This window comes from Pelodiscus sinensis, chromosome 2, assembly GCF_052426305.1.
Source record: "Pelodiscus sinensis isolate ZL-2025 chromosome 2, ASM5242630v1, whole genome shotgun sequence".
In the NCBI taxonomy this organism is placed as follows: domain Eukaryota; kingdom Metazoa; phylum Chordata; order Testudines; family Trionychidae; genus Pelodiscus; species Pelodiscus sinensis.
This window is the reverse complement of record NC_143053.1, coordinates 181,669,851-181,679,334: the sequence shown is the minus strand read 5'-3', so window position 1 is coordinate 181,679,334 and position 9,484 is coordinate 181,669,851. Positions and strand designations below refer to the sequence as shown.

Sequence of the window (9,484 nt, the reverse complement as noted above, 5' to 3'; positions counted from 1 at the left end):
TGGGAAGTGGTGACCTCAGAGAGAGACCCTGACATCAGCCAGGTAGGACAGGGATACAAGGCACCTCAGAGACACCACCATCCCTTATGGCTTTGTGGGAAACCGTCCCAAAGGGGGAGGGAGCTGGAATTGCTCGGAGACTGATCCCATCTGGTGGTGACCTGGGCCATCCTTTGGGACATCTGGTAAGATCTCTCAGCCTCCCACTTCTCAGAGTCTCAATGCTGATTGGCTGAGCAGGGGGCTATTGACAGAGAGGAAAAGTTTTCCCAATTTCCCAACTGTGACCGATGGCTGACTTTTCCTTTGCAGGGTCTGCACAAGGGTTTGTGTGACCTCAGGCAGGGCATGCTGTGGAACCTGTTGGCAGAGTCCCCAGATACAGACAGGCTCCAATACATCTTGGAGGTGAGCGTGATCAGGAGGAGCAGGGGGCAGTTTTATCTTAGTGCTGGGGAGAAGTGGAAAGGAGAGGCTGGAAATGCATTTTCTAGTCTGTCCTACTAGCCTGCACCCCAGTGGGCCATCCTTGGTTAAGGCAGTCAGGGCAGTGTTATATTGGGTCCTTCCTCTGTCAGGGTATGTCTACACTACCCTCCTAGTTCGAACTAGCGGGGTAATGTAGGCATACCGCACTTGCAAATGAAGCCCGGGATTTGAATTTCCCGGGCTTCATTTGCATAAGCCGGGTGCCGCCATTTTTAAATCCCGGCTCGTTCGAACCCCGTGCCGCGCGGCTACACGCGGCACGGACTAGGTAGTTCGGACTAGGCTTCCTAGTCCGAACTACCATTACTCCTCGTGGAATGAGGAGTAACGGTAGTTCGGACTAGGAAGCCTAGTCCGAACTACCTAGTTCGTGCCGCGTGTAGCCACGTGGCACGGGGTTCGAACGAGCCGGGATTTAAAAATGGCGGGGCCCGGCTTATGCAAATGAAGCCCGGGAAATTCAAATCCCAGGCTTCATTTGCAAGTGCGGTATGCCTACATTACTCCGCTAGTTCGAACTAGCGGGGTAGTGTAGACATACCCTCAGGGACAAGGGAAGGAGATGGCACTTCAAGTCAGGGCCCTGGCTGGCTTTGGCAATGACAGCCTCCAATGCCCTGTCCGCTGCCCAACCCCCCCTCCACTCCCGCCAATGAGATCCAGCAGGTGGTGCTCACAGAAGAGTCTCAGATTTCTTCCTAGAGAGCCAAGTGGGCTCAAAGGGAATCTGCTCTTCTCTCCTACTGGCACTGAGATTTGGTGTGGTGGAAAGAATTGTCCTCACAGTCAATTCCCTTCCTCAGGCCAAGAGCTTTCAAGCCAATGAAGGTAAGGGGTCTATCTCCATCCCGATGAGCTGTTCTTAAATCAGGAGTTCAGAAGGATGGGACCAGCCCACCCACTGAAAATTGTGACAATCCCTTTCTCAAATGCCATGATCAAGAAATCAGATATTGAACCCTGAGCACTGTCTCAGCCCCAGGGATAGAGGGGAGATTGTTTGCATAATATGCACACAAGTCTATTGCTCTTGACCTGCCTCCTTTCCCCACAGTGTCAACTTCTGCATCAGGTCCAGAGTGTCCCAGGAGAGAGCCAAGGCTGTAAAGAGCAGCAGCGCCTTGTTCTGATTCACCACCTCCCATCCTGAATTTGATGTAAGTGACCTCTGACCCTCAGCTTCTTGATGTCAGACATAGTCAGACTGGCTCAGAGACGCTGCAGGACTTGCAACTGCAGGAGCTGTGGGTTGGGAATGTTCCCTTTGGGAAGGCAGAGTCAGAGCAGGGAATGAAATATGCTTAAGTCAAGTTCATCTTCTCCTGGTTCAGTGGAGATGCTGGGACTTTAAGAAGACCATGTTCCAATACCTGTTCCAGCCAGGTTCATACCTCACCTTGGGTTGCTTCTTGCCCTTTTGAAGCAGTTGGGGGTGCAAGTACTTTTGCAGGACCTTTGCTCCAGGATCTGTTAGGAGCAGAAGGAGCTGAGGGTCTAGCTCTAGCACCTCTTCCCCAGTGTCTCCAGCAGAAAGATATGTGTGAGACTCCTGGCGCAGGGGAAATTTGAGAGCTGACAGTAGAATGCTGATGGATCCACCTCTCCTTCCCTTCCGTTAGATCTCAGCACAGTTCCCCAAACTAGGGAACGTATTGGCTTAGCTGTGACTGTCCATCAGTGACCCAGGTAAGGACATAGGCCGGCTGGCCAGGCAGGGGATTTAGCAGCTCTACTAACTGCTGCTACAACAGAGGTAAAGAACTCCTTCTGGGAAATGGGACCCAATAGAATAGTGACACTGACAGAACCCAGGCAGTAGGACTCCAGAGGAAATGATCCACCTCCCATCTGAGACTGACCCCCATTGGGTAATGGGAGCCCTGTTGAAACTCACCAAATCCTCTGAGATTGGCCCCAGCTGGAGGATGAGTCTGTCTCTCTCCTTCTCCCCCTTTTCCATTTAGGATCAACTGTAGGGTAAACTGAGGCAGCCCTAAATGTGCTAGTAGGCCTCTAAACAGCATAACTCCATTCTAGGATTAAGGCCTGGGAACACCACAGTCAGGATAAGAACTGCAGACAGTAAACGACCCTGGGCACCATAGCAACCACATTCTAAAACACTCGGACAGGGTCTCAGTTGGTAACGTAACACATTTTGCTTAAGTAACATTCATAAAATTTGCTTAAACTGTCTTGCTTCACTCCTAGATAATAAGCCTGAGAACCAAGCGCTGCACCAACTCAAGGCCATACCCGCCTGCTATAGCAACATCATCATCTATGCAGACTAAAATGTTATTACTGTTTTGCTGACATGTTTTGGCATTTGAACAATAACCACCTCTATATTAATTAACCCAGGCAGTAGGACTCCAGAGGAGTCCTTGCTGCTAGACCTATCAAATCATTTTTCCTCCATCCACCTGCTGACTATATAACCTATTGTATTGTGTTAATTAACCAGTGTTCACCAGGGTAACCCCTGCGTGTCACTCCATCAGCTGGTGTATAATAAATCCTCTGCTTGTTTTCACCTGCATCCAGAGTGTCCTGGCTTATTTCCAACAACTTGGGGGCTCGTCCGGGATCCAGGCTTGTGAGCTGATCGGGAGCTGGAGACTGAAACCCAAGAGAGGTGAGTATATTTAACTTACCACCTCATTAGGTCTAGGGGTTGACGTCTCTGGTTTCCTTCAGACACATCCTGGTTCCGTTCCCATTTGAGGCATGAGATACCTGGATGAGGGTGAACCAAGTATATGAGGCAGGCCTGAAAGAGGGAGGGAGGAAGGAACATCTAACCCCCCACAGAGGACGAGCACAAGAGGGTTGTGTACTGTTAGAACTAAGCGGCTCGTTACGGAGAGACTGGATAAATCACCAGGGAGTGATTGAGCCGTACGTTAAGCTCGGGATCGGCCGAGTACGCAAGGCGGCAGGCAGCACGAACTGGTGATCCACTCTCTCATTGCACGTAACATTATAAGACCTGGCGGATGCCCCCCAACAGGCACTTAACGTACAAACTCTCGCATAGTGCAAATCCCCGCCGGCAAATGTGAAGGTACCAAGAGGCGCTACAAGGAGAAAAGACCGTACGGTATAAGCCACACACGGAATCTCGGGGGTAAAGGCTGATCCCTAAGAGTGCGTCTGAAAGACATAGCTAACGATGGACAGTTAAGCCGTGTGTGGAATCCCCGAGGAAGTACCAAAAAGCAGAAGCAGGGAGGAAAACCGCACGCAATCTCCGTAAGGCCCAGCCGGTTTGGGAGCCAAAGCACCGAGCCTGGAATTGGAGGATAAGCCCCAGCCAGATCGGAAGCCAAAGCACCCGAGTCTGGGCTGATGGAGAAGGAACCCAGCGCCTGTCCGGAGGGACTGGGAAGGTCTGAGAGTGAGCTGTAGCTGTTACAGTTGGAAAGTGTGATCCGCTGAACCTCTGCGTTCTCCGGACCGCGTGTTGTGTGTTTGTATGTCATACCCTGTCATTATTTGTTAGAGATTAGGATTGCCAGCAACCAATGACTGAATACACCAATCCATGGGCTGTTTTAAATAACTACTGGGATTTGGAGCAATCCCAGGGAGTGCTCCTTTTCCTGCTAGGGATAATCCTATTCCTCCTACTGATAGTATGTTGAAAACCGCATTTATAATCACTCATCTGAATGAATGCAAATTGATGTATGAGGAGTGAATGCCGCTGACAAGGTCTTAAATGCAAGGGGAGGTCAGCCGAACCTCGAGACCGAGCGGATATGTGAGGGAGTGACGACTCCCCTTATTTCATAAGCTGCTGATAAGGTCTAGACCCAGCAGATCCCTTCTTTGAAGTGTGTAGGTTTAGTTTTCTATAAGCCACTGAACAAACAAGGAGTGGACAAAATACTCCCCTGAATAACTAAAATGAATGGGGATCAGTCTAAGCATACCCCCACCACAGAAAGGCACCCACTACATGTACGTGCATCATGGTCCAAGGACCTGTAAGCATTTAACAGATTGACAGAAAAGAAATTAAAGCCCTGAAGGATAAAATTGAAGCTCAGAAAAGCAAAAAGAAATCCTCCCTATGGTAAGAAATGTAACTTACAAGCAGCAGTGCCTCTGTGCCAAAAGAATGCACTGGGAGTGAGAGGAAAGGATTTCCCAGCCGGCGCACCCATATCAACTGTGCCGCCTCTCCCAAGCTTAGAGGGGGAATTTGGCACATTACCCCTTTACTCCTCTCTATGCCCAGCCCCATATGAGCTATACATCATTATAGATAGGGAGGAGGCACGAAAGATAACTAAAAAAGATCAGCTCTTCCCAATGGAAAAACGGGCTCTAGTAACAACTTTGCCCGATCCAAAGCAAATGAACTTAACAGCTGATGGGAAGTATTCCTCCAAATTCTCAAGTAAAGAATGCCTGCCGACCATCATGCCATATTGACCCTAGGCATTTTGGTTAAAAACATATACACAAGACACAACGCAGGAGCAGAAAAGGGCTGCCAAGCAACTTCAGGAGATTCTCAAGCCTTTGTCAGCAAATAGATAACTACAGCCTCTCTGGCTGGAATCATAGGCAACCCAAGGATGTTTCACACCGCATGAGTGGGGGCCGTCCAGAGGAAAATAAAAACAAAAACAAAAAACAGTTAAAACCCTTCCCTCACATGCTGTTATAATTAGCTTGAGGGCGTGGGAGAAAGTAACCCTAAAGTCAACTGGTAGAAATTAAATTTAAAGATGTAATCACTAGAAGCTAAATCTGCCCTAACAAGGAGACACATTCTGCAACATAAATCTCCTTACAGAGCATGGGCAAGTGATCCACCCCAGAATCAGCAGCATAGATCAACTGCTGCAGCATGGATGTAATGAAAACCCTATACTGAGAAGTTTAAAATTAATAATAGCTGACTGTAATAATACACATTTAGATTTACATATTGAAAAGAATAAGGAGGTGTGGGGGCTAATTGGAAAGCCCACTTTCCTTACCAAATTAATATTGGATAAACTTGCGTCATTAGGAAAGGTCATTTAGCAGGAATCAGGATGGACCATAAGAAGGAAAAAAAACCAAACATGGGAAACGAGAAAGCAAAGAGTTTAGAGTCCTATGGGCATAGTAGAAAGAAAATAAGAAATTCAATTGACACTTAACTGGTTAACTGTATAAAAGAATGAAATCTATACATTCAATCCTTCAGGTTAAATTTACTCTTTAAGAAAACAAACCATTGTTTTAAGAATCCAAGCCCTGAAACTTCACTGTGTCTCTGTTCAAGGCTGAGTTGATAGCACTTTTAGCTTGCTTTCAGATCCAAGGTTGTGTCTGCAAACTGCCTGTCTGTTCTAGAAAGGGGGGGGGCACTGTCCCCCATAAGTAAGCCTGTAACATTGTATATGATTCTTTTCAGGAAAAGAAAACCTTTTTGCTTGCTGAAATAATAACTAGCAAGTGCCTTGTTCTAAGAAAAAGTTTGTGGCAGTAAATTATTTGAAGCTTCACACATTAAAGAAAAAAAAAGAACCTGGTCTGCAGTACAAGAGGGAAATTGAAGCATGTCATCTTTAACTTAATAATTGAAAGAAGTAATTTACTCAAACCCTCTGAAGCTGGTGTGCAAAAGAAAGCATACCATTAGGTAACAGCAGGCTAATAAAAATTAAGAAAGAACATCTGTAAAGAAAAAGTATTCTAAAATATAATGCACTACCCCAATGTGGGTAGAAATGTTTTCTTGTCTTTCAGATCATCAGAAAGTGCTGGTGCCAGCTGAAGAAAAACAACAAACAACAACAACAACAAAAAACCATGGTTCTGTGTCATGACATAATAAGTTTGTGTTCTGTCCAAGTTTGTCTTGTGTGTCTTAATTGTAATACATATTGCAAATGTTGTTGTGTATAGAAAATTGTTTTAATGAAAGGATAATTTGAGTAAAGCAGAAGCATGAATTTAAACCAACAAAATTAATAATTGGGCCCAATCCATTGGCAACTCTAAACTTAATCAATTGGCAACTTTAAAATTCAGTAGAAGGATAATAGTTTAGTAATTGTTTAGGCTAGAAGAATGTTAACAATGTCTCCACAGGTGAACAAAAAAGGAACTGGAAGGAAGCAAGGAGCGCATCACGTGAACAGAAGGACTGGGAGTGGGATACCAGCCCCTCCCCCACCGGATTGGTTTTGCTTTAATGGCTACACAAATAAAATATTTAGCTTCTGCAAATTTGCACACCAACCATAAAAGTGGTTTGGCCAGAGATAATAAGAAATCTATAAGAAACAACACGGGCAAGTAAGACATCAGCATATTTAAGTAAAGATGCCCACAACAATGAGGAAACTAGTAACCTCACCATTGCAATAACAGTTACTTGCCTTACTACTCATTGGTGCCTGATGCTTTAAAAGGCCTCAAGAATTATGGAATTGCATAGGTTCCTATTAACAATTAAACATCTGTAAACCATGCTTACTTACTTATTTACTGCCCATTACGCCAATGGCGCATAGGGCAGCAACAAAGTCCTTCCACTTCTGTCGGTCGCAGGCCAAAGCGCCTATTGTTCCCCAAGTGTGATGATGGTCTTTTAATTCTTGTTCTACCGTTCGGCGCCAGGTTGTTTTTGGTCTTCCTCTCTTTCTCTTCCCATCTGGTTTCCAGTGGAGTGCAATTTTCGTAATAGATCCGTCTTCTCTTCGTAACACATGACCTATCCATCGCCAGCGTCTTTTCATAATTATAGTGGCCATGTCTTCTTGTTTACACTGAGACAGTAGGTCTTCATTGGAAATTTTATTTCCATTAAATCATGCTTAGTCCTATTAAAAAAAAAACAAACCAAAAAAACAGCGATTCCAGTCAATGAAACCAGACTTCAAGTCACATACATAGAACAAATATACACTAATAGCGATGGGAAATATACGGCCTTAGGCCGCCCCTCATTCGCACATGATTATTTTATTTATTGTAACAACATGAACATTACGAAGACAAAGAATACACAGTCCTCTGAGTTAAAGTTTGTATAGAATATTGTAGGAAAGAAGCTAAACACTGACATCAGGCCACTGAAGTTAGACCTACTGACTCCCACTGGGGCTTACCACTTAAAGCCCAAACAAAGGTAACCCCTAAGGCATGGCTGTCACTTGTTAAACAAGGGCCATTGCTAAATTGCCCTCATTTAAGTTTTATTAACCAAGTCCTCGAGGACAAAATAGAGCCTCCCAATTGTGCATCGTTCCCTGAACAGAACCCTGTCCCAGAACTAAGACAACTGTCACTGGTCCTTACCTTGGTGATGTTCCACACTGGTATAGACCAGCTGTGTGCTAGACTGGCTAATCGAATTGGCAAGTGCCTGATTAGGCAACAACGGGGCTTAGCAGATACCATCGCAGATTGGTTTTGGGCCTGGAAACTCTGTCAGTAACACTTATGTCCAAGCTGGTAGATGCAGTAATATCCAGTGCCTGTAAAGGCCTAGACACTAGCCAAGCTAATCAAGTGAACCTAAATAGTTTGAAGGATCTGTTCAGCTCTGTGTCCACTTCACTAAACCTAACCAGATATTTGGACCAGAGACTAATTGGATTGTTAATTAATGGAACTAAATTAAAGAAATTAAAAGGCCAGTATTGAAGAACAGGGTAAGCTTTAGCCACTACCACCCAGCCCTTATGGAAGTGGTGAGTCCCCATCTTCCCTGTGCCTATCCATAAGAGTGGGGAAGTAGAGAATTCTTGAGGACCCAAAGGCCCACCTGGACAGGCCATAGTATAACCGTTTGTTTTGGCCCCTCTAGGGATTCCTCACTCACAATGATCAGAATGGTAACTTCCCTGCCTGTACCAAAGCAAGAGCATATAGATAGAGTAGAGAGCATTGCTTATTCTGAAGGTGTAGAAACCTCCCTGTATCCAAGGATTATTGCACCCACTTTGATAAAAAATTTTTATGTACCTGCCCATTTAACATCATGACGAATCTGCCTAGGTTTAATGTGGTTCTCACAGAAAAACAAATAAACATCGAGCTGGTCCAAATAAACGGTACCTACTGGTGTTTGACTACCCAGACAGATCACTCCATCCTGCCCCTCTACATATCCGTCTGTGTGCATAACAGTCCCTCACCGGGCGATCCTGACCGTTGATGGAATGCGGCTCTATCGCACTTCGGCAGTGATAGGTAACTTAACATGAGATCCTGAGTGGCACAGCGGAAGTAAGTACCAAGAGGAGGGTTTACTGGCCCTGCAGGCAAAGATCAAGGAGTTGGTGGCCAATGCCCAAAGATATATTGGGGCTGGCCGTCTGAAGTACACACAGATAGGGAAACACCATGGACCATGCCAAACACCTACCTCTGAGGCACTCGACCAGGCAGTAGAGGTCAAACCTAAATCATGGGCAGCGCCTTCACCGGCAAAGAAATACCCTGGGGCTGTGTCCAGACTCAGGGGTTTTTTCGAAAAAAGTAGCCTTTTTTCGAAAAAACTTCACCTGCGTCTAGACTGCAGCCGCGTTCTTTCGAAATTAAATCGAAAGAATGCGGCTTTTCTTTCGACAGCGGTAAACCTCATTCCACGAGGAAGAACGCCTTTTTCGACGGAGATCTGTCGAAAATAAGTGAGTGTGGACGGGGAAGGCCATTTTTTCGAAAATATTGGCCTCCAGGAAGAAGCCCTGGTGTACAATCTGGGGCATGGGTTGCATGTCTCTGGTTCCTGTCTGCAGCCATTTCTTAAAGGGACAGGCACCCTCACAGCCACTTGTTGCAGCAAAGGAGCCAGAGCACACGGCTACTTTGGTGCAGCATGTCCCAGCCCCAAGACCCTCCTGGCTCTTCCAGAGAGCCTTCTGGGGACCCAGCCAGGGGCTCCAAACGCCGGGCACCATCCTGGTCTGGGCCAGAACTCAAGACCCTTCTGGAGCTCTGGGGAGAGGAGGAGGCCTTACAAGCCCTCAAAAGCTGG

At 46.1% G+C, this 9,484-nt stretch overlaps 1 long non-coding RNA gene across 1 annotated transcript; it reads left to right on the top strand.

Moving 5' to 3' along the window:
- Window positions 1-310: 310 nt before the first annotated feature.
- Window positions 311-4,380, top strand: LOC112547464 (uncharacterized). Its single transcript, XR_016348937.1, has 3 exons — window positions 311-408; window positions 1,544-1,646; window positions 2,109-4,380. It is a non-coding gene; the product is annotated as an uncharacterized LOC112547464 (long non-coding RNA).
- Window positions 4,381-9,484: the final 5,104 nt, after the last annotated feature.